General features: G+C 43.2%; 1 non-coding gene and 1 pseudogene across 1 annotated transcript; both read right to left on the reverse strand.

Annotated features, from left to right (window-relative positions):
- Positions 1-11602: 11602 nt before the first annotated feature.
- On the reverse strand, positions 11603-11729 carry LOC120099521 (small nucleolar RNA SNORA76). Its single transcript, XR_015647193.1, has one exon. It is a non-coding gene; the product is annotated as a small nucleolar RNA SNORA76 (small nucleolar RNA).
- A 2625-nt stretch (positions 11730-14354) lies between these two features.
- On the reverse strand, positions 14355-19009 carry Psmb6-ps2 (proteasome 20S subunit beta 6, pseudogene 2; annotated as a pseudogene).
- Positions 19010-24166: the final 5157 nt, after the last annotated feature.

Below are 24166 nucleotides of genomic sequence, written 5' to 3' on the forward strand. Positions count from 1 at the left end.
CTGGTTTGTTAGCTTCCTGCTGCAGCAGGGGATTTTGTGCCTACCAGTGCTTCCCTATCTCAGTTCCTGCCTAGGCCCCTGCTGAGTCATTCTTGTCACCTGAAGGGGTCCCATTTTGACCCGGCAGCTGGCTGATGAACTGGAGAGAGCTGGGCTGGGCTAATCTAGGCCAGCATTACCTGAGCTCTGCTTTTCTCTGAAGCTTTTAGCCTGGAGAAAGAGTGGGGGTGGGGGAGGAGGTTGAAGAAAAAGAGCCACATGATCCCAGGGAGAAAATGAGGGCCAGAGCAGAGGGGCCTAAGCGCCGATGCTTAAAGGGAACCACAGTCTGCATCTAAACTCAGAGGCTCTCCTTGCAAAAACACCCCCGGAACATTTGTTCCCTTGATAGCTTTCCAAGTGCCTTCATGCTTAAACGCAGCCATGCAGAGGCCGCGATGATGCCCTCTTTTCTGATCGGGAAACAAACTCAGACGTTACTCTAGTATGTGACAGAAACAGTCATGTTCCCTTATATAGAAATTTACTGTCTTGGGTCTCTTGTTTTCCCATGTGGTACAATTCATTACTATAACGCCCTTCCATGTCAGCTCCAAGAATCTTGCTGGTGACTAACGCTGAAGGGGTGGCTGGAGGCGGGAGGGGGGCGGTTAGAAGGGTGTTACAGCATGGGTCCTCTGTGTTCTAGAACACTGGTGGTCAAACTTTTTTTTTTTTTGAAAGGCGCCAGGCAGCCCTCCGTATTGTAGCGCAGCAGCCATAGAAAATATGGATAAACCTGGCCATCTTCCAGTAAAACTATAGTCACTGAAATTTGAACTTCATGTACTTTGCACAGGTCACAAAATATTATCATTTTTTTCAATCACTTAGAAATGGAAAAATCATTCTCCGCTTCAGGGTCATGCAAAAACCGGTTGGTGGGCGAGATTTAAAGGACTGTAGCTTGTCCTCCTTGTTCTAGGATAATTGTGTCCAACAGCTCTGCTTCAGTGGGAACTATGTGTACTCAGAGAAGACTTGAGAAGTGATTTCATGTCTCTAATATAATTTGTTCATTTTGATGGGTAGTTATGATTTCCAAAATAAACGTTTAAAGGACTGAGCGAGCCTGGTGTGGTACATGCCTGTAATCCCAGTACATGGAAGCTGGAGGTAGGAGGATCATTGTTCAAAAGCCAGCCTTGGAATGCCTAGGGACCTTGTCTTAAAAACCAAGTAAAGCTTCCCAGACAATATGAATTTAGTTTAAGCTGTGTACACCCGGGGGGTTTTAGGGGGTAGGGGAGTGTGTGTGTGTGTGTGTGTGTGTGTGTGTGTGTGTGTGTGTCAGTCCTGGATATCTAATCCAGGGCCTTGCACATGGCAGACAAATGTGCTTCCCCTGAGCTTCCCAGGTAACTAAATTCTTTATACTGTTTATTTGACCTTCATTGAGAAGGTAAGCTTGGAGCAGCAGACATTTCAGGAATTTTGAGATTATTCACATTCTATTGTACACTTAATCTGAAAGGATCATATAAACCATTTTTATTAACTTTGGAGTTTGGGGGTTTTTGCCTGTTCTTTTAGGACAGGTTGTCCACCAAATTACTTTGTAGTCAAGGCTAGCCTTGAACTCCCGAATCCGCTGTTTCTATTCCCCCAAATGCTGCAGTTACAAGTGTGCATCGCCACTTCCTGCTTGGACTTTTTACTGTTTTTGTTAAATTGAATTCATTGATACTAATCTATTTTTGTGTGTGTGCTTTTTTTCCATAAAATTCTAACACCAGTTTTCTCTTTTGAGTTGCTTCACTGTTGGGTTTTGTTTTGCCTGTCTCCCCAAGCTCTTAGCTGTGGTCTCGGTCTTCCTTGGCCCTTTTTCTGTGGTTGTTTCCTTGTTTCTCTTGTGTCTGGTTAAGTCCCACTGGAAAGAAAGTACAACTAGTTTCATGCATGAGCCATGGGTTATCTTAACTAAGAAAAGTCCTGTTTAGGGAGCTTTGAAGATGCCTCAGTGGATAAGAGTGTTTGCCGTGCAAGAGGACTTTGAGTTTTAGTCTGCAGCACTCTGACTCATGTCTTCACTTGCCCTGTCACAACAATGTGGGGTGGGGGACTGCAGTGACAGATAAATCCTGGGAGATCCCTAGCCAGCAAGCCAGCCTAACTAAAACAGCAAGCTTCAGTTCAGTCAGAGTTCCTGCCTTTAAAAAAAAAAGTACAGAGCAATAGAGAAAGACAGCAACAGTCCTCTGGCCTCTTTGTGCACGTTTGTGCATGAGTGCATCCGTGGATTTAGGTACCAGTCCTCCGTACTCAAAGTTGCCATAGCATTCACCCCATTTTCTTCAAGCTTGACTGACAGTACATTTTGTAGACTGGTCCATGTGTATATAAACCAAAACAAACGCTGACAGGAAACAAATGCTGACCTTTGATATTGGGATGCACTCTGGTATTTTTATTTCATTTTTTAAATATTTATTTATTCATTATATATAAGTACACTGTAGCTGTCTTCAGACACACCAGAAGAGGACATCAGATCCCATTACAGATGGTTGTGAGCCACCATGTGGTTGCTGGGATTTGAACTCAGGACCTCTGGAAGAGCAGTCGGTGCTCTTAACCACTGAGCCATCTCTCCAGCCCTTTATTTCATTTTTTAAAACGGCAGCTCCTCTTCCACATTGACTCCGCCACTGCCTTGAGTCATTGAGTCAGAACTTGAAGTTTGGGAGATATTCCCATAGGTTTTGGACCTTTCACTGTCCCCGTTACCCTTCATAAAACAGCACCAAAGCCTAATGTGTCTCCACCAGGAATTGTTTTCGAGCCAGTTTAGCGGTTTGTTTTGTTTCTCATCACCTGACAAACATTGGCTCCTGTGTGAGCTCTACACAGGACCATACATTTGAGAACTTGGTTCTGTTAAACCCCTAGCTCCTGGACGAGAGTTCACCAGATGAAGAAGGTGAAGCAGAGCGAGCATAAGTTTTTGGGCTTTTTTTTGGGGGGGGGGCTTGTTTTTGGTTCGCTACAGTTACACTAATAGCTCTTGAGGGTACGACTTGCTATTTGAATTTAATCAGTCTTACACCAAAACAGTGTGTATGTTAGGCTGAAGTGCTTACTGAAAACACGAGAGAGCAATGATAGCAGAAGGGAACTTCACGATGATTTTATGTTTATCAACAACTCTGTCTCCCCTAGCTGAGGGCATAATTATTAGGCATTCAGAAGTTGCTTTGGAATCCCTACTGTGTGCCAAACTTTGCTGTAGGCATTTGAGGCTTCGGAGAAAAGGAAATCCTGAAATCTCCCTCTTTGTTCTGTTGGTTCTTGTTTGTTTTTCTGGGACGGTAACCCTGCAGGGGAGCAATTACTTAGCATGTGAAAGGCTCTGGGTTGCATCCAGAGCACTGAGGAACAATAGCAACAACAAATAAGCAAAGCTCCTTTGCAGAAAAGTCTACAAATCACAAAAACAAAAGAGCAGCATTAAAGAACACCTATTTCGATTCAAGCTAAATTGTTTTCTTTCGGTTGAAAAGTCGGCTCAGTGGTTAAGCTGTTCTTCCAGAGGCCCCAGGTTTGATTCCTAGCACCAACGTGGTGTGACTCACGACTGTCTGTAACTCCAGCTCCAGGGACACTGGCCTCTGAAAAACACCAGGCATGCTTGTGCTGCACTTGCATGTAGGCAAACAACCCATGCACATTGTAATGGCTGTTCCTGGCTGTCAACTTGATTATATCTGGAATGAACTACAATCCAGAATTGGAGGGCTCACCAGATCTTGAGGCTGGGAGATACAAGTTTCTGACCTGGCTGTTGGCATGGAGATCTTGAGGCATAGTGGCTATGAAAAGCTTAGGGCCAGGCAAGGTAGTACAGACCTTTTAATTCCAGGAGACTGAGGCAGAGAGATCTCTGAGTTCAAGAAGAGCCTGGGACAAAACAAGTCCCAGATCCAGGCATGGTGATACACATCTTTAATCTGAGCCACACATTCTGCTGGAGACCTACATAAGGACATTAGAAGAAGGAAGATTCGGGGTTGGGGATTTAGCTCAGTGGTAGAGCGCTTGCCTAGGAAGCGCAAGGCCCTGGGTTCGGTCCCCAGCTCCGAAAAAAAGAACCAAAAAAAAAAAAAAAAAAAAGAAGAAGGAAGATTCGCTCTTCTTCCCCTGCTTGCATTTACTTGCCAGCACATCTGTTGGAACCTACTTCTACAGAAGACCAGCTGAAACAACTAGCCTTGTGGGACTGAGAAACTACTAGGTCCTTGGACTTCCTATTCACAGCTGACCATTGTTGGGAAGTTTTACTACAGACTGTAAATCATCATAATAAATTCCCTTAATATATAGTGACTATCCATAAATTCTGTGACTCTAGAGAGCCCTAATACACACATAAATTTTTTTTTAAACTTTAAGAGGGATTTATTTAAAAAAAAAAAAAAACAGTTCTCAAGCTGGGCATAGTGATGCAGGGCTTTAACTCCCAGCACTTGGGAAGGAGTGGGAGGCAGAGCTCGGTGAATTCCAAGCCAGCCTAGGCTACATATTGAGTTTTAGGATAGTCAGGACTACATAGAGAAACTGTGCTTTGGAACAAACAAACAAGAAGAGTCCCCCAAATTCAATTTTCACCCAAATCCTTAGGAGCAAATAAAAACTAATATATGAAGTCTCTTCATTCATTCTCAGACAAAGGTTTGTTCGGTTTGGTTTGGTTTGTTGGTAGTGGTTGTTGGTATTATTTTTTATTTTGCAATACCAGGGAATTGAACTCAGAGCCCCACACACGCTAGGCAAGAACTCTACCACTCTACATCTGTAGCTCAGGATGATGATGATTTTAGCCTTCATATATATTGCCCTATTTTCAAAATTCCTCCAGTGGACACACTGTGCTTTTGGAAGCAGAAAAATAATGCCATGCTCCTTTGAAAAACTGTAGAAGGGAATGGCAGGGGAGTGATACAAATGAGAAGAGTTGTCTTTGTGTGACAGAATTCCAAGTAATTATCATCAATATGGTTTAATGTCATTATGCAAGAGAGTTGAAGAAAAATGATTATGATTGAAAATACATTGTGCTCCTTTGAACTTTATACTTTCATTTACTGTTATGATCTTAGTAAAAGTAATTGTTTTCTATGCATACATGTATTAATATTTAACTTGTGGGGCTTCCTTGTTGGTTCTAAAAGGCCAGCTTATCCCTTTGTGCTAAGCTGTTAATGTTAAGCAACCCAGAGCTTCACACTGGTTCATTGGTGACAGCAAATAAAGGAAATGACCTAGATGGCAATTACTGGGCCTTACACTTAGAATCATTGGGGCGTAGTAAATAAATATTTGTCAAACGAAAAATAATGAATAAGAAACTCCTCCTGGGTTTGTCCCATCCAGTAAGCAGTGATAAGAAGGAATCACATGAGAAATGGTTTGGGTTTATTTTATTTTATTTTATTTTCGAAATAAGGCTTGCTATGTGGCCCTGGCTAGCCTGCCAGTCATACAGATCAGGCTAGCCTCAGACTTTTGGCACTCTTCCAGCCTTACCTCCTAATGTGGGATCATAGCCATGTGCTACCTTGTCCATCCCATCCTTGTTTGTTTGTTTGTTTGTTTGTTTGTTCATACAAGGTCTTACTATAACCCAGGCTGGCCTTTGAGTCTACGATTCTCCTGTCTTAACCTCCTGAGTGCTGCTGGGATTACAGGCCTGGACCACCAATCTCAGATAAAACTTTGTTTTCCTTTTTATTTTAATTGACAGATGATAATTGGGTATCTCTATGGGGTATAATGTGATGTTTTGATATATTTGTGTTATGGAATGATTAAATCAAACCAATTAACAAATCTGTTGCATAGATGCCATTTTTGCAATGAAAACATTAAAATCTATTCTTTTTGCAATTTTGAAATTCACAATGAATAGTTTTGTTTGGTAGATTTCCTGTGTCGTTTAAATTACTGCAGCTTATTTCTCCCATTCAACTATAGAATGTTTTAAAGCATGACTCTGAACTTTCTAACAGAAGCAGATTGTATATAATACATTCCTTTTTTTCCAGCACTGGGACTTGAACCCAGCCCTACACATGGCAAGCAAGTAAGTATTCTTTTACTGAGCTATGTCCTCAACAAAAAGGCATTCTTATTTATGACTGAAGACCTCTTCTGAAGTTTACTAAGGGAAAGCCTATTGTCTTTGCCAGCCAGTTCTTCCTACATGATATATTTCCTTTAGGTGAACTACTCCTCTAGAACCAGTTATAGTCTAAGAAGATTTGTATATCAGGATGTCCGGATCTCCACCAGCCAAGGTGTAGGCATCTGACTCGAGCAGGTTCCACCCTTCCTGGAATGTATATTTGATGGATGTAAAAAGAAGAAGGGCCCTCTAGGCTGTGGGGGCCCTCTTTCTAGGTCTCTGGAATGGCTCTGTCTCCCACCCTTTCCAGATCAACAATTTCAATTCTGTGAACTGCCCACCTCCTTCCAGAGATTTCTCCTTTTCCTGAAGTTAGCCCAAGTCTCCATTTCTTGCTTATTGATGAAAAGAACTCCTGGATTTGCCTAGACTTGTCCCTTTCTGACTTCAAGCACATACCATCCCGCAGAAGGATTTTGACCCTGCTAGTTAAAGATATAGATAAGCTTTGGGGGCAAAAGTTTCCAGCTAGGCATGGTGGTTGTGCTGGCTTGCTTTATGTCCTCAGAGAAGAGGGAGCCTCAAATGAGAAAATACCTCCAGAAGATCAGCCTGCAGGCAAGCCTGGGGAACAGTTTCTTAATTGCTGATTGACAGGGGAAAGCCCAGTCCACTACGAGTGGGGCCACCCCTGGAAGGGTGGCCCTGGATTTTGTCAGAAAGTAGACTGGACAAGCCATGAGGAGCAAGCCAGTAAGCAGCACCCCTCCATGGCCTCTGCATCAACTCCAGCTTCCAGGTTCTTGCTCTATTTGAGTTCCTGTCCTAACTTCCTTTAGTGATGTGATGGACTATGATATAGAACTATAAGGCAAATAAACCATTTTCTCTCCAACTTGCTTTTGACCCTGGTATTTCATCATAGCAATAGTAATTCTAACTAAGACAGTGATGGCAAACCTATTATCCCAGAACTTGGGAGGTGGAGGCAGGAGGATCAGAAATTTAAACTACATAGTGAGTTTGAGGCCAGCCTGGGCTACCTGTTTGAAAAAGTCATTTTAAATGAGAAATTTGCAAACTGTGTTTGTAATTGTGTAAAAACAGTTATCTTTCTGGAAAAACAAAAGTCATGTTGAATATTTCCAATGGTGCCGATTCCATACAGACTGTTGGGGTTACATGGCCTTCTAATAAATGCTCAAAGCAGGAACAGAAAGGTAACCCACCACTTTCAATTCCCCTAGGACTGATAGTAAGTTCAGGAAGGAGCTACCTTGCCTGACTGTCTGCTCCAAGGCCTCACTGGAGACACTCCCGTGGTCATACCTCAGATGTCTATAGCAGCTAGTACTCAGCTCAGGTTTTGATCGCTAAAGGCTGTGGGTGTTTCTAGCTCTATGGTACCATGGCATGGGGAAAACAATGGAAAGAAGGCCAAGTCTAGAGCCTTGGGGGTTGGGAACCTGGCAAGTAGAAGCACTTTTTCCTTTGCTCCAATATCCCAGCAAACCCTTGTGTTAATGGCACCTAATGAGAGGACAATCTGCATGGGAATTTGGAGAAAGCAATTCACTGCACCAACATCTCTGAATGAGATAAAAAAATGGTTATCTGTGAGCTGACAGGATTGAGGCCAAAAACCACCACAAAAACTCACCTCATTTTTAGGAGGATCAATAATAGTTTTTGAAAATACAATCCTCGAGCTAATTGGAAAATCTCAATGGAACCCTGGTTGGATAGAAATTATGCTGATATTGGACTTTGCTTAAAGACCTAAGGGCACAAATTTGGAACCCGTCCATTTCTAGCATTTAGTAATGGCATATGGACATCTCAGTTGGAAAACTTGTCTCCCCATGAGGTGCACGAGGTTCAGCAAGCTTGTTTCGCTTATTTCAAAGAGGAAACTAGCATTGATGGAAAGCTGTCATAGTCATCAAACGGTCTGCAATTGTAAGGTCCTTTACAAATTACTGTTGGAAAGTGATTTCAAAATATGTTAGGAAAGTTCTGGGGATGTAACTTAGAAGTCACCACTGCCTGCCTAGTTTGAACAGGTTCTAGGTCTGATTCCCAGTGGACAAAATGAAGCTATTGGAAGAAAAAATACAGAAATTCATTATGATAATTGAAAAAAAAAGTGTGTTGAAATGTTCTAAAGGAACTTATGCATACATCAGATGTGTAAATCTATCAAGCTAACAGAGTTTCTTTGGAAAATTTGCAAAATTACTAAAAATGCTGAGATTAATCAATACAAGGTTAATGTTTGGTGTGGTTTTCTCTTGTGCCCGCATGAATCTCTGTGCACTACGTGCATGCCCAGTGTCCTTGGAGGCTAAAAGAGGGTCTAAGATACCCTAGAACCAGAGTTACAGAAGGTGGTAGTTGCCATATGAGTGCTGGAAATCGAACCCAGGTCTTCTGGAAAAGCAGCCAGTGTTTTTAACTATTGAGCCTTCACTCCAGTCTGAAAAATAAGTTTGTTTGTTCCTCCCCTACCCTCTTCCTTCCATCTATCTCTCTATCTCTCTCTATCTATCCATCCTCCCTCCCTCCCTTTCTTCCTTCTTTCTGCTTCTCCCTCCTCCTCCTCCTCCTCTTCCTCCTCCTCCTCCTTTATGAGACAGGGTCTTTCTATGTAGCTCTGGCTGCCCTAGAACTTTTATGTAGACTAGATCAGGCTAGCCTCTAACTTACAGAGATCCACCTTCCACTGCCTCCAAAGTGCTAGGATTAAAGGTGTGTGTCCTATGCCAAGGCTGGCTGTTTCCTTTTACTAGGGAGAACTTATATTAGCGACAAAACAAAACATTGGATGAAAAATGTCTCTATAGGGTCTGTGAGACAACTTGTTGCCCAAGCATTATGACCTGATTTCAATCTTTGGAACACATGATAGATACAGAAATCCAACTTTTGAAAGTTTTCCTCTGACTTCCACACATATATCACAACACGCACATGTCAGCACAGACACACACACACACACACACACACACACACACACTAAAAAAAATTAAAAGAAAAGTGCATCTATGAATGTTCACAGTAGCTTTATTTATAATAGCCCCAAATTGGAATGAACTTACTGTTGAACTGGTGACTGGTGACTAGTTTAACCATGACACACACACACCATGTATGCCACTCAGCAAGAACCAGGAGAACACTGCTGGAGATGTGGCTCGGCTGGGAGAGTGCTTGCCTATTGAAATCTGAATTGGATAAGTGCAGTTTATAGTTTTGTTTGTTTTTCACACTGTATGTGCCAGGCCAGCCTAGGCTCTCCAGCCTCTGGGATTATCTTTTTCCCATTCCCACCTCCCAGGAGTGCTGAGACAAAGGGTGTTCCCCGAGTTCTAGGAGTTCAAACTCAGACCCTCAGGTTTTCATTCCAAGTGCCTTACTTCCAGCCCTACATACCTATTTAAAAAAATTTCAAGTCAGGTGGTGATGACGCATGCCTTTTACCTCAACTCTTGGCAGGCAGAGGCAGGCAGATTTCAAGGCCAGCCTTGTATACAGAGTGAGTTCCGGGACAGCCAGGGCTACACAGAGAAACCCTGCCTTGAGAAGCAACAGCAAAACAATCAAAACCCCAAAAATAGCTTCCAATTGGTAAAGATAGCAGCGTTGACCTGGATGTAGTTGTGTATGCCTGTGGTCCCCGCATTGAAGATGTTTAGGTTGAGAGGACCAAGTTTTCAGCACTAGCCAGGGCTACATAGCAAGATCATGTTTAAACTAATAAGTAAGAACAAGATCAATGCTTGCCAGAAATTCAGGAAAGGAAATAGGGTTGCATAGATGAGTCGTGGAGGGCTTGGGGAAACAGAGAAACTATTTTGCATAATCTTATCATTAATGATGGGCACATAGCATGTATTTGCCAAAAGCTATGTAATACACAACCCAAAGATTGAACTTTAATACAACCAATAGCCTTTAGTATCATATAAATGCAAGCTTAAGGTAAGTATAGTTGATTAGAAAGGAACACGTGGATTAACATGAGCAACATTTTTCGGATGAGGGACAATTTGGGGACTTTATTTCCCATTTAACTTTTCTCTGTAAACCTAAAATATCTATTAAAAATGTCTTAAGTGTGGTGTGTGTGTGTGTTTGTGCTAGGCCTTGAACATAGTAGGCAAGTACTTTTTTTTTTTTTTAACCACTGGGCTTCTTAACTGAGTCAATTATTTTTTTTCAATCTCTGTGTCTCTGAAAGTTTTTACTTTGTTCTGTTTCTCCTGGCCTTGTGGCCTTCAAGCATTGCATTGTAGATCAGCTGAGCTGGTATCACTTGGCTGTGGCTGTTCTGCTCACAGAAAAGATTAAGAAACATTTCCTTTATGGAGATTTTTTTTTTAAGGAAGAAAGGACTTATTGTATTCCATCATGGTGGGAAGAGCATAGCAGTGAAAAGGCTCTCAACTATGGAGGCTAGAGCGTGAGGGTTCTTGTTCACTACACAGAGCAGGGCAATGCTGGTACTGAGTGAGCCGGTCTAACAGCTCCTGTTACATTGAGGATGTGTCTTCCTACCTCAGTCAACCCTTTCTGGTAATGTCCTTCATGAAGGCTATCCTGGAACTAGCTCTGTAAACCCGGCTAGAGTCAAACTCACAGAGATCCTCCTGCCTTTGGCGCCCAAGTCCTGAGATTAAAGGCATGCATTTTCCCAGCTTCAGCTAACTTTGAATTTTCAAACTGAGTTTTATTCAGAGATTTGGCAATCTGAGGAGACAGTGACTTAACCTCCGGAAAATCTGTCTTCTATCTTATCACCTATCTTATACGGGGAGGAAGGGGGTGGGGAGCAGGAGCAGACAATCAATCATTCTCCAGCTCTGTTTTGTCCCTCTGGATAGGTGGTCAGTCACGTAGCCGAAACTTGTGATGTCTGTGCCTTTTCTGTTATCAGCCGTTGTACTCTTCCCTCGGGCTCTTGAAACTTCAGTTTCTGCTGGTATCATCAGCCTTGCTGAGCTGTGAGAGGAGATAGCACAGAACAAACAAACCATTAACAGTGGTTACTGCTAAGCTAAGGAATAACATGTACGGGCTGATTCTTTTCTACAATATGGAGTACAAATATGTCTTTATAATAGAGAATATAATAGTGTTCCCATTCATCCTGTCCCCCATGAAAGGGGAAAAAAGCCACTGGAACTCAGAGGGCAAGTGAGTTCTGGGAAGTATCCTCTCTGATTTGCAGCACTGACAGACAGGCTTCCTGGAATGGGAGTAGCAAAGACTGAGCTGTGGAAGCAAGAAAGGGAAGAGAGGCCCTCATCTGAACTGTGGCATCCCAGCAATGTGGCTTTACTGGGGAGTGTTGAAGGAACTATGGGTCTTGGGTAGCCTGGTGGTGGTGGTAGTGGTGGTGGTGGTGGTAGTGGTGGTAGTGGTGGTGCTTTTTATTTCTTAGCCTGTAGCTAGCAGTTAAAAGGGCCGCCCGCAAAGGGCAGGCGGCCCCAGTTATGCGCCAGTAAAGTGCTATGGCGCCTCAGCTTAATCCCGGCACCACGGTGAGCTGGGGACGCAAAGGCGGCGGGCTTTTTCTTTCTTTCTTTTTTTTTTCTTAAAAAAAAAAAAAAAACAACGAAGGTCTCACTATGTAGCCCTGGCTGGCTTGGAACTTAGTATGTAGACCAGGCTGGTCTCTTCCTCTCTAAAGTGCACCCACAAATGCTAATGTTACAGAGCTAAGCAGACTAGCTGGCAGTTGGCAAGGGTAGGCTATAAACATTCTCAACGTAGTCCTCCAGAACCCTCTTTTTTTTTTTTAAGCTTTCTTGGGAAGATTCCCAAGATCAATATCACCTGCCCCAACATGGGGGCAGCTTTATAAAGAATCAGGGTGCTAATCCAGCTCTTCACTTGGGGGAATGGTTTAACTCCTTCGCCCCAGTTTCTCATATCTATAACGTGAGGCTAGTGGCTCGTTCTTTGAGTACCAGTATTTCTTCAGGTCATCTTTTTTTTTATTAGCTATTTATTTTAAAATAGTTTTAGGTATACTCGTATCCAAAGCAACATGCTCATCTCTACTCCACCCCTCCCCCCTTAACTTCCCATACACCTCCAACACTCCTCCTCCCACTGTCATAGCTCGTGATGTCTGCTAGAGCATTAACTGCTTTTGATGGCTTGATTTTACAGTGCGTTCCTAAGTACAATAGTCATCTTTAGTCCAGATGCCACATTTCACCTATACTGCTGCTCTTCCTCTCTTTCCGCCTCTTCTACAATGTCTCCAGAGCCTTTGGGGAAGGGGAGGTTGATGTAAATGCCCCATCTAAGCCCAAGCATGTCACAGTCACTTAGGATAAACAAAGATTTAGAAAGCAACTTGACAAGTCCGTTTAGTGAAACAAAGGTAGTAGGTTCACCTAGGGCCTATGATCTCCCAAGCTATGACCAAGTTTACAGGGCCGGGCATAAATTTCCTGCTGTGGAGAAGGCCTCAAATCCAATCAGTGGGTAGTTGGTTACACTCAAAACATTCATGGCCACTAGTTCACCAGTGAGCACAGCTTGACTGGCAGCCAGCACTGTAACCTTCAGGGCTCATTGCTGTGTCATACTGTCATACCACGGATGTCTTCTCTTCCCCAGGAGCCTATGTAGCACCTCTGGCACCAGGGGGGACTATTCAGCTAAGTGCCAGCTTGATATTTTGTGTCACAACCAAAGTATATAATATAGTGTTTCCATCAGTGGGGTCTTCCCACCTTGTAGTTATGGTGGACAATCAAGAACAACGGCAATACTTCATGTTATTTTGTGACCTCCCTGATAATTTTCAAAATAAAACTTTGGGCCTGGGCTGATGAGATGGCTCAGTGAGTAAAGACTTTTGCTACCAAGCCCGAAGACAGGTTTGTGATTCCCGGGACTCACGTGATAGAAGGAGCCAACCAACTCCGGCAAGTTGTCCTATGACCTCTGCACACACACGAGGGGACAGATGGGCACCTGTATGTGCATGCAAATGTGCACACACACACACACACACACACACACACACACACAATAAACAAATGTAGAAGTATTTTTGAAAATCTTCTTTTAGAATTTTGAGGAATAACTTGTTTCTTACATGTATCAGATGTTTTCTGTTTATACTATTTTAGTTTGAAAGTCATTTTGTGTATTCTTCCTTAATTTTGGCTTCAATGATCTGGAAAAAAGTATGATTTCAAATCAAAGTAAATATTCTAAATTCTTTCAGATTATGATTTTAGTAAAATCCTCTGTTAAGCATGTCTAATAGCTAAATAAATATCTTAGTCAGGCATCCACAGGCTATGGCGGTAGAAGACTTTGATCTCAGCACCCAGACGGCAGAGGCAGATCTCTGTGAGCTCCAGGTCAGTCAGCTCTATATAGTGAGACATTGCCAAAAAAACCAACCAAGCAAACAAACAAAAAACCCCACAGTAGTACATAACTGAAAATGCCTGAATCCTGGCACTCAGGAGGGTGAGACAGGAAGATCATGAGTTCAAGGACAGCCTGGGCTACATAGAGAGTTCCAGCAAGCTTAGGATATGTAATGAGACTTTGTCTCAATCAAACAACACAAAGATTATATAGTAATGCCGAATTATATTATTCTGACATGAAATAAAGACAATCAAGAGGGCCGTCATTGTATACCTTGGCTATGTTAACTTCTTGCTAAGGGAGGTTATAAACAACTGTGTCCTGTCTTCCTTATAGGCAGTAATTATGATTTAGGTTTTCGGGACTGCTGAGGAGTAAACCCAGGGTGTTATACATGTCATACATGTTCAGTAACAATTTCAATGAGTGAAACTGACTGAAGAAAGAGATACACAAGAGTTAGATTCGGAGCCATCAAGAATCACTGTAATGGGGGCTGGGGATTTAGCTCAGTGTAGAGCGCTTGCCTAGCAAGCTCAAGGCCCTGGGTTCGGTCCCCAGCTCAAAAAAAAAAAAAAAAAAAAAGAATCACTGTAATGTATACCTAAGGTGTAAGTTGTAAATGTAGAAAAGTATTGTGATCTATTTATCTTCCTGTCCTTCCCTTCTTCCCTCCTCCTCTCCTTTCTTCCTTTCTTTCTCTTGAGACAGGGTCTCTCTCTTTAACAAACTGTTTCTTAGCTTGTGCATCAGGATGGGTATCCTTAACGACACCCTAGAATAATAGGCTTCAGGGAGGTGGCAAAGTGGCAATGGTGGCCTTCGGGATCTGGTCTCCCAAAAGCACCTGCCACTCTACCCCCGACTGTTGAATGGCTGCCAAGCGGATCACTCCTCCACTGGAGCCATCCCTTTCCAGAGCCAAAGCAAGAGCATTGGCAGTGGACTGCAGACATTCATCCTTGGTCGTGCTCTCCTGATGGGTAGCATCAACATAGCCATAGATAAATGAGCTCCTGATGGCAAAGGACTGTCTTACCATCACACCCCCCCACCATGGGGAAGAGTACACTTGCCCTCCTTCTTGAGGGTCCCGGCCTGCAATGACGATTCCTGTCATCAGATCTTCTCCTTAGAGAGACTGGTGTCTACTAGTGGAGGCTCCTTCAGCTCAATCCTGTGGAAAGCAAGCTGGTAAGTGACTGCTTGGGTATCAGCTGCTGGGCCTGAGCGGCAGCAGAAGATGTGATCATGGATAGGGGTCAGCCTGTCAGTCACTCGATTGGCAATGTACGACCCAGTGGTTGTCCTGGAGTCTGCTCCTAGAACCACGCCCCCTTCAAATGCACAGCCATGATCGGTGGTCCCTTTGGAGACTTCTCCGTTTTCCCAGTCTGGAGTGAGAGCCTTCGGCCCAAAGGCCAGTGTAGATCCTGGGACAGCTCTTCCTCTTCTACTGCTGCTGCCACAACCGTTTAATTCTTAAGGAGTCAGGACAATTTGAAGTAGAGCCCTAACCTTAAATTTTTATTAAATACTTTTTCATACATATAGTCTTGACTTTGCAGGGAGTGACTCTTTAATGCCAGGTATTTTTTTTTATTAGAGTATGTGTAAGAAAGAAAAGAAAAAGGAAAGAAAAAAAAAGACTTGGTTATTTCATCCACTATAGAAAAGAATGTTAAGTATATATATGTAGGTTGCTTATAGCACTGGCTTTTAAATCTTTCTTGACTGTAGCCTACAACAGTACATACATTTATTCTTATTCTCCCTGCACAGGCCCTCTCCATCTCTCTTTTCCCTGGTACTGAAATATACATCTTTTGCAAAGTACTTCATCCTACTATGTACAACATGCTCTAATCAGGTCTGTTTTGTTCTATTTCGGTGAAAAAAATAAGTCATGAACCAGGTGTGCTGGTGCACACTTCTAATCCCACTGCTTAGAGGATCCTGTTTGCCTGGCCTCAGCTACATCACAAATTAGAAGCTAGCCTGTGCTACTTGAGACCATGCTTCAAAAAACAAAAAAGGAAGAAAAGTCTCCCTAATTAGAGATTGGAGTGTTCAGGGGTTGGGGATTTAGCTCAGTGGTAGAGTGCTTGCCTAGCAAGCACAAGGCTCTGAGTTCGGTCCCCAGCTCCGGGGGAAAAAAAAAAGAGATTGGAGTGTTCAAATAGTAATTGTTGAGAAAAGCATCATGGACCCAACGGTTAGACACTTGAATGCACAACCTTGGTGTTGATCTCCACCAACTGTCCCAAGAGGTATTTTTTTGCAGCTTGAGTACATATCATCCACACCTGCAGCTCCAATGGGGTCTTCTAAACTTCAACTTCTAACTCTGCACACATATCCCCCAAACAAAACCTGACTCCCACAAGGACCCGTTGATCACTGGTGTTAAGACTGCTAAAAGTAAATGATCTAGGGCTGGAGAGATGGCTCAGTGGTTAAGAGCACTGACTGCTCTTCCAGAGGTCCTGAGTTCAATTCCCAGCAACCACATGGTGGCTCACAACCATCTGTAATCAGATGCCCTATTCTGGTGTGTCTGAAGACAACTACAGTGTATAATAAATAAATAAATCTTAAAAAAAAGTAAATGATCTAACTGGATGCCTCTTCTGAGGTTATTCCTACAACAAAAAGAAAACCCCTAATTTAAGCCTCACTTGTATTGAGAATCCATATGGGGGTTGGGGATTTAGCTCAGTGGTAGAGCGCTTGCATAGCAAGCACAAGGCCCTGGGTTTGGTCCCCAGCTCCGAAAAAAAGAAAAAAAGAAAAAAAGAAAAAAAGAAAAAAAAAAGAGAATCCATATGGCTATAGTACCTGGGATCTTTAGGACCTCATTACTGTGTGCAGAGAATACCTCCAGACAATAAGTGCTTATGCTATTGAGAAAGGAGCCCTATATATTTATGGCCAACAGAGTGACCTACCCTTATTTGCGGGAATCAACAACTTGCTAATTCTTGGGACCAATATAATCATCTTGGATAATATATAATGTTGGAGATTTCTCAATATACTCTTGGGGTTTTCCAGCCTAGCACCCTGACAAGCACCAAGCACACAGTGTTTCTCAACTAGAGGCAATTTAACAATGTTTAGCAACATTTTTGGTTGACATAACTTGGGTGGAGGGACAACTGGTTGTCAATGGATGGAGACAAAGGACATCGTTAACTATCTTTCAACGCTCAAAACAGCTCCTCTCAACAGATGGTCCTTCAGTATTAATGATGTTAAGGCTAAGAAACCACCATTTTCCTGAGTGGTTACATCAATGCAGAAGTTTCATTTCATTCTTTATTAAAGAATATCACTTTTTTGTTTGATTTTAGGTGAATTTATTTATTTATTTATTTATTTATTTATTTATTTATTTATTTATTTATGAGACAGGGTTTTATGTAGCCCTGGCTATCCTGGAGATTACTATGTAAGCCAAGCAGGCCTCATGGTGGTCTGCTTGCCTCTATAGCTTAAGTGTTGGAATTCAAAGCACATGTTGGGCTTTGTTTATCTGTCAGGTTGCCCAAGTTAGACTTGACCTTGCCATCCTTGAAAGTCGTGAAAGCTGGTTTTCTTCTTTCCTTTCTTTCTTTCTTTCCTCCTCCACCTCCTCCTCCTTCTTCTTTTATTTTTTCTTTGTTTTGTTTTCGGTAGTACTAGGAATCCAAACCAAAGCCTTGTATGTAAAAGGCAAATGTTCATCTAATAAGCAATATTCCTAGGCCTTGTTTGTCTGAAACTGAGTTTCATTATGTAGCCCAGGCTGCCCTTGACTTCTTGATCCTCCTGGTTCAACCACCTAGGCACTGGCATTACTAATGTGGAGCACCACACCCAGCAGAAAGCTCTTTATTGTAGCTGGCATACATACAGGATTCATCTTGGTATCTAAGCAACCGGAGGATCTTGTGTCCTGCAATTGTTGAATTATTTTACATAAGAGACATGGTGGCCTTTGTGGCTACTGAAATAGAAACTTGTTTACAATATGTTTAACTGAAAAAAAAAGCCCCTTATAAAATGATATGAATAACCAGATGTGGGGGGGGGATTGCAAACCCTACACCAACCCGAGCCACCTCCAAACCAGACAAAGCAAGAGGCCGGAGACCTTTCTCAGCAGTAAGAACACGGCCTGCTCTGGCCTTTGACAGACTTCGGCAACCTCTGTCCTCAACTCTGGAGCTCTGTAATTTCCGTCTACCTACAGGCACTTTATGAGTCATCTGGTTGGGGTTGGGGAAAGGTAGTGGTTGAGAGAGAATGCAGCTTGATTCCTGCAGTGATACAGGGATACTTCAGAAAAGACTGAATTTTACATCTGAAAAGACTGGAGAAACACCCTGTTGTGGAGTTGGGGGGGGGGGACTCATCAGGCCCCTCTATTCTCTGAGGATTTATACACAGTTCAGGGGGGAACATTTTTTTTCAGCAGTGTAGCCACTGGTAAGTTGCGCACACTCTCGTAAATAACTCCTCACCTATAACCCTGTAAGCAACTCCACTGAATCTCATCAGTAAAAACACCAAAAAAGGCATGCTGTTAGCAGTGGGCCTTGTCGGGAAGAGGAAGTGTGTCGGGGGAGCAGAAGAGGAGCAAGAGAAGGTAAGGGGAAAGAATACGATCAACAGATATGCTTTATGTACACACGTGAAAATGTCATAATGAAGCCTATTATTGGGCAGCTCAGTGGTTAATATCAGGTGTCTGGTTGTCTCTTCAAGACAACCAGAGTTCAGTTTTCAGCGCCCACGTTGAGTGGCTCACAACTGCCTGTAACATGGGATCTGATATCATTTTCTGGACTCTGCAGGCCCTGCTCTCCACTTCTATGTGCATAACCCCAATAACCCCACGTGTACATCCAATTTGAAATAAAAAGGAATATAAAAACTAATAAGCAAACAAAACCAAACCAACCAAACCCCCACACCCTAGAAACAGTACCAGTGACTTACAGAGTCTGTCAAATCCTGATCAGAACCTAGACCACCTTCTTGGTGGGAGGGACAAGCAGATCCTTAGGTTCGTGTGAAGAGTCAAAAGGACTTTGAAAGACTAAAATCATCTTGAACAAACCTGGAGGGCTTACACCCCTATATCAAGACCAACGACAAAGTTGTGGCTCTCAAGAAGTACAGTACCAGCATGCCTTAATGTGACAGAAGTTGCAGTTTGAAAATAAGACACAGTATTTGTGGTCAGTTGACTTTTGACAGGACTTAATGAGGGAGAGAAGAGTCTTTTCAACAAATACCATCATAAAGTTGTATCGTCAACACCTCATAGGAAAATTAACTCAGAGTAGACCAGGAACCTACATGTAACATTCATGTAACCTATAGGAAATACTCACGGTAAATTTTAGGAGGCACTGGACCTGGTGGTGAAAGCCAGATCACAGCAAGTTGGGAAGCCATCCTGGTCTACTTAGTAGTAAGTTCAGGTCAGCCTACTGTACACAGCAATGTCTCGAAAAACAGAAAAAAAAAAGCTTTAGAGAAAAACGTTGGGCTGGAGAGATGGCTCAGAGGTTAAGAGTACTGACCGCTCTTCCTGAAGGTCCTGAGTTCAAATCCCAGCAACCACATGGTGGCTCACAACCATCTGTAATGAGATCTGATGCCCTCTTCTGGTGTGTCTGAAAACAGCTACAGTGTACTCACATGAATATAATAAATACATCTTTTAAAAAAAGAGAAAAGAAAAACGTCATGACTTTGAGTTTCTGAGAAAGAAAGAACAGGGCTGGAGAGATGGCTCAGTGGTTAAGAGCACTGACTGCTCTTCCAGAGGTCCTGAGTTCAACTCCCAGCAACCACATGGTGGCTCACAACCATATATATATATATATATATATATATATATATATATATATATATATATATATATATTTTAAAGAAAGTGAAGCCTTGGGGTGGGGATGTACCCCAGTTGGTACAGTTTGCCTGAAGCCCTGGGTGTGCCCGCTAGCACTACACACAAACCAGGTATACCATTGCACTCCTGTAATTCTGGCACTTAGGGGTTTGTAGCAGGAGGATCAGGAGTTCAAGGCCAGCCTCAGCGATGTAAAGAGTTTGAGGCCAGTCTGAGCTAAAAGAATCTGTCTCAAAAACAGAAAAGCTTGGGTTGGGGATTTAGCTCAGTGGTAGAGCGCTTGCCTAGGAAGCACAAGGCCTCTGGGTTCGGTCCCAGCTCCGAAAAAAAAAAAAAACATGAAATCTACTCAAAAACAGAAAAGCAGCAAAATATTGCTTTATCGAGTAATTCTGAAGTTCTACTCCTGGTAGCCGTCTCCAAAGAGAAACAAAAATAAATTTATGCAAGAGTCATACATGAATTTTCATAGCAGCAAATTCATAAAAGGTAAGAAATATAAAGAATCCAGCACTTATCAACTGATGACTGAAGACAAAGAGTGGGAGAGTCATAGTAGGAGACATTATGCAATAAAAGGAAATGGATACCGATACGAGCAATGACAGGGGTGAGGCTTGAAAGCATTATAGTAAATTAAGATAGCCAGATATAAAAAGGACATGTTGTATATTCCATTCATGTGAAATGGCCAGAGTAGGCAAATCTATGGGAACACAGAATAGTGCTTGCCTAGGTTTGAGGGAAAATAGGTTCCTTTGGATTTCCTTTCTTTTCTGTATAGGTTTGTAAAACACAGTGGTGCTGTTGCCTTTACTCCCAGTACTTGGGCGGCAGAGGTAGGTGGATCTCTGCTTTCAAGGTCAGTCTGGTCCACTGAGTGAGTTCCAAAACGGTTGGGGATGTTCCACAGAGAAACCCTGTCTTGATAACACACAAAAAAATTGTAGAATGTTAAAACTTATAGCTTATCTTTGCCTGTGAGGAGGCCAGAGACTGTGTGACATTGTGTTCCCTCTGTGACAACTTCATTTATTGAGACAGGGTCTCTCAGTGAATCTGTAGTGCACTGAGTTTTGGCTATATTGGCTGGCCAGCAAGCCCTATGGATCAGCCTGTCTCTGCTCCCCAGAACTGGAAATACAGTTATACTGTTGGTTTGTTTGCTTTTCGAGACAGGATCTCTGTATATAGTGTTGGCTGTCCTGGAACTTGCTATGTAAATAGGCTGGCCTTAAACTCACAGAGGTCTGCTTACCTTTGCCTCCCAAGTGTTTCGACTAAAGGGGTACACCGCTATGCCTGGCTAGGGTTTTTTAAAATGTGTATATATGTTTTGTCTGCATGTATGCCTGTATACAATGTCCATATCTGGTACCCGAGGAGGCTGAAGTTGGCTCAAGATCTCTGGAAGTAACAGATGAGCTGCAATGTAGGTGTTACGAAGGGACTCGAACCCAGGTCCTCTGGAAGAGCAGACAAAGCTTTTAACCACTGAGCCATCTCTCCAGTCACAACTGCAACTGACATGGACCTCCCTAGGTAGCCCAGGATGGATTTGAACTCCTGATTCTTGTACCCCTGCCTACAGAATCCTGATATTACAGGCATGTGCCACCATACCTGGTTTGTCTGGTCTCTTTTAGGTGAATGAATTTGTTCTATTATATTGTGAACACTAAAAGCTAGTCAGTTGTACATTTTTTTTAGCCTTTAAAACTGACCTCTATTTTTAAACTTACCATGTTAATTTACAGGAAACAAAAACACAAGAATAACCTCTCTTTAATTTAAAGTCCAAATAAACCCAAGAAATAAAAAGCCATCGATTTGTACATTTTAAATGGATGAATGGTATAGTCTGTGATTTATATAGCTCAGTTAGCTTTTTTAAAAAGGGGGGGGGGGAGAACAGCAACACTATCTGTTCCCTGGAATGTGGTGCACTCAGATAAATCTGGAATGTTAGCAGCTCAGCTTGTACCTGGCTTACAAAAACATTCATTGTGACCTTCCCCCTCCCCAGTCGATGGATTGCAGCTGCTATAGGAGGGCTATGACTTGGCATTTTCTCCTGGACAGGGACAATGTACTGAGCATAGCACACACGTGCTGCACGGAGGAGACGGCTTTGTGTCTGGTTCAACCCAGCTGTTGTCCTGACCACGCCCTGTTTGGGGGCTAGAGGGAAAGGCCTGGAAAGGTCTGGAAGCTGCACCTGGCCAAGGGTCCAGTCCTCAGGGGGTGGCTGCTTTTCAGCTAAGCACATTGATTGCTTCACATCTCCTAAAGGCTGAGTAAACTAGCTCTGGGAGGTGGAGCTAGCTAACACTATGCGTAATGCAGTACTTTTTTTTTTCCTTTGAGACAGGGTCTTACTATATGCTTGCTTTCAACTCTCCCAGCAATCTGCCTGCCTCTGCCTCCCTAGTGCTGGGACTAAAGGTGTGTGCCATTATGCCCTGCTGTAATGTAGTCCTATATTTAGGTATATTAATTATGTGGTTCTCCTTGGCTGATGGGATTATGGGTGATGTTTATTTGTATTTCTGTTCTCAGGTTTGTGTGTGCATTGAAACTGCATTCAGGGAAAAAAAACCTTTACTAAAAGGGCTGGTATCTCTTACCCTCAACAACACCAGGGGATCACTGGCGAAGTTGGCGCATTTGGCAGAGTAGCAAGAGATCCACCAGACACCCTAACTTCCCTCTCCCAGCTTGCACGGAGCGGGTCCTCCGCAAACAGCAGCTCCCAGGCGCCAACTGTTCCTGGGGAAGCCCCGCCCAGCGCCATTGGCCTCCATGTTTTATTGCGCAAGCACGAGAACAACCTTGCACAGAGTCAGGAAGTGGGATATAAATTTTGGGTTCAGATATCTGGAGAACTGAGCTTAGATGCCAGCTGTGAGAGGAAGCGATGGGACCGGCCAGGTGGCGGGCACCCCATAATCAGGCGTCTCCCTTATCCAGTGGGAGGTGGAGTTTCAGCTTAACCTTCCTATTGGCCCACAGAGTGGGCTTCCTGCGTGCTTGTTGCTAGGTGCCACCGAGAGAGCCCCTGCCATGTTCTTCCAGTAATCCTGCATCTCTCCCTACAGTTTTAAGTTTCATGCTCCAGCGACTGAGCTAGCGGGACGCTGGTATTCTACACTTCAAACAGCCATGTGGTACCATCCTTTGTTTAAAGAAGAGTGGCATTCTCACAAATGTAGGTAGCTCAGAAAGTACTGAGATTTCGTGGTCAACCAAACCGATTTTCCTTAGTAGTCACCAGAGCATTCAGTCTGCATTTACGCCATTGTTACCATTCTTTCTCATGATCAGATTTGAAAATGTCTAAGCGATCCTATTTATAAAAGTGTCTTGTTCCACAGAGACTGGGATGGGCAGACCAGTTCCCAACTCCAGCCACAGGAGGGCGCACAGAGATATTAACAAACGAGGGTTGGCATGACATGTTGGGGTGTCCTGAGTTAAGAAAAAGACCTTGGGCACCGTTGTACTATTATTACTATGGCGTAGCCTCGTCCAGTGGACCTTTCTGTGGCGACAGAAGTCGTGCATCTGTATTGGCCATCACACCAGCCATTAGTGACATGTGACTACCAAACCCTTGAAATGTGGTTCATATAATTGAGGAAATGAACTTTTTGTTTTGAGGCAGGGTCTCGTTTAGCCCAGCCTGCACTTGAACTCCATAGGTAGCTGAAGTGTGTGTGCGTGTGTGTGTGTGCGTGTGTGTGTGTGTGTGTGTGTGTGTGCGCGCGCGCGCGTGCACGCGCGCGCATATGTACGTGCAGGTGAGAGTACTTGCGCATGGGTGTGTGGAGGCCCTTTGTGGACACAGAGGGTCTCCCTTTACTGCTTTACACCTTATGTGTCAGGCAGGTCCTTTCACTGAACCTGGTCTCATCGGCTGTCTAGTCTAGCTGGCTCCCAGGAACTTTCTGACTCTGCCTCTCAAGTCTGAGATTACAGGGATGTTGCCACGCCTTGCTTGCTATGTGGGTGCTGGAGATCCGAACTGAGGTTCTCCTGTTTGTACATCAAGCACATTAAGATCCACTGAGCCATCTCCCTAACCTTAGGAATGAATTTTAGATTTTACTTAGTGGAATTATAACTTTAGCCACCAGGTCTGGTGACCACATTGGAGTCAACGAATGTAGAGCCTTAGACTCTATAAGAAGATTGACTTTCCTGAAAGACAGTATGACTTTGTGATCATTCATAAATGACTAACAGCTTAAGAGGTAAGGGAAACGCACATTGATCTTCCTACCATTGGACAGCTCTTGTTCCACGTATGCTTATACCCCTATCTCAGTTAACCTTTTCAGTTCACTTGAAAGATGGTTGTTAATATGCTCCCTTTGCGAACAAGTCAGAGAGATGAAGCCACTAGACCAAAATCATTGAGATAGTCATTGAGTTCAGTAGTATCCACCTAAGGTTAATGATAAATAATGCTGATAAAGATATAAGTGAGGCACTGAGAATTTATAATAGAACCCCCTGCTTGGGGTCTGGACATTGTCTCGGCAGTTAAGAACACTTGCTGCTCTTCCAGAGGACCCAGATTGGTTCCTAGCACCTACATGGTGGTTCATGACCATGCACACTCAGTTTTCAGGGGATCTTCTAGTTTCTGTGGACAGGACACCAGACACATATGTTGTGCATATATATATATATAT

The sequence above is a fragment of the Rattus norvegicus genome, chromosome X (assembly GCF_021556685.1).
Source record: "Rattus norvegicus strain SHRSP/BbbUtx chromosome X, alternate assembly SHRSP_T2T, whole genome shotgun sequence".
NCBI lineage: Eukaryota > Metazoa > Chordata > Mammalia > Rodentia > Muridae > Rattus > Rattus norvegicus.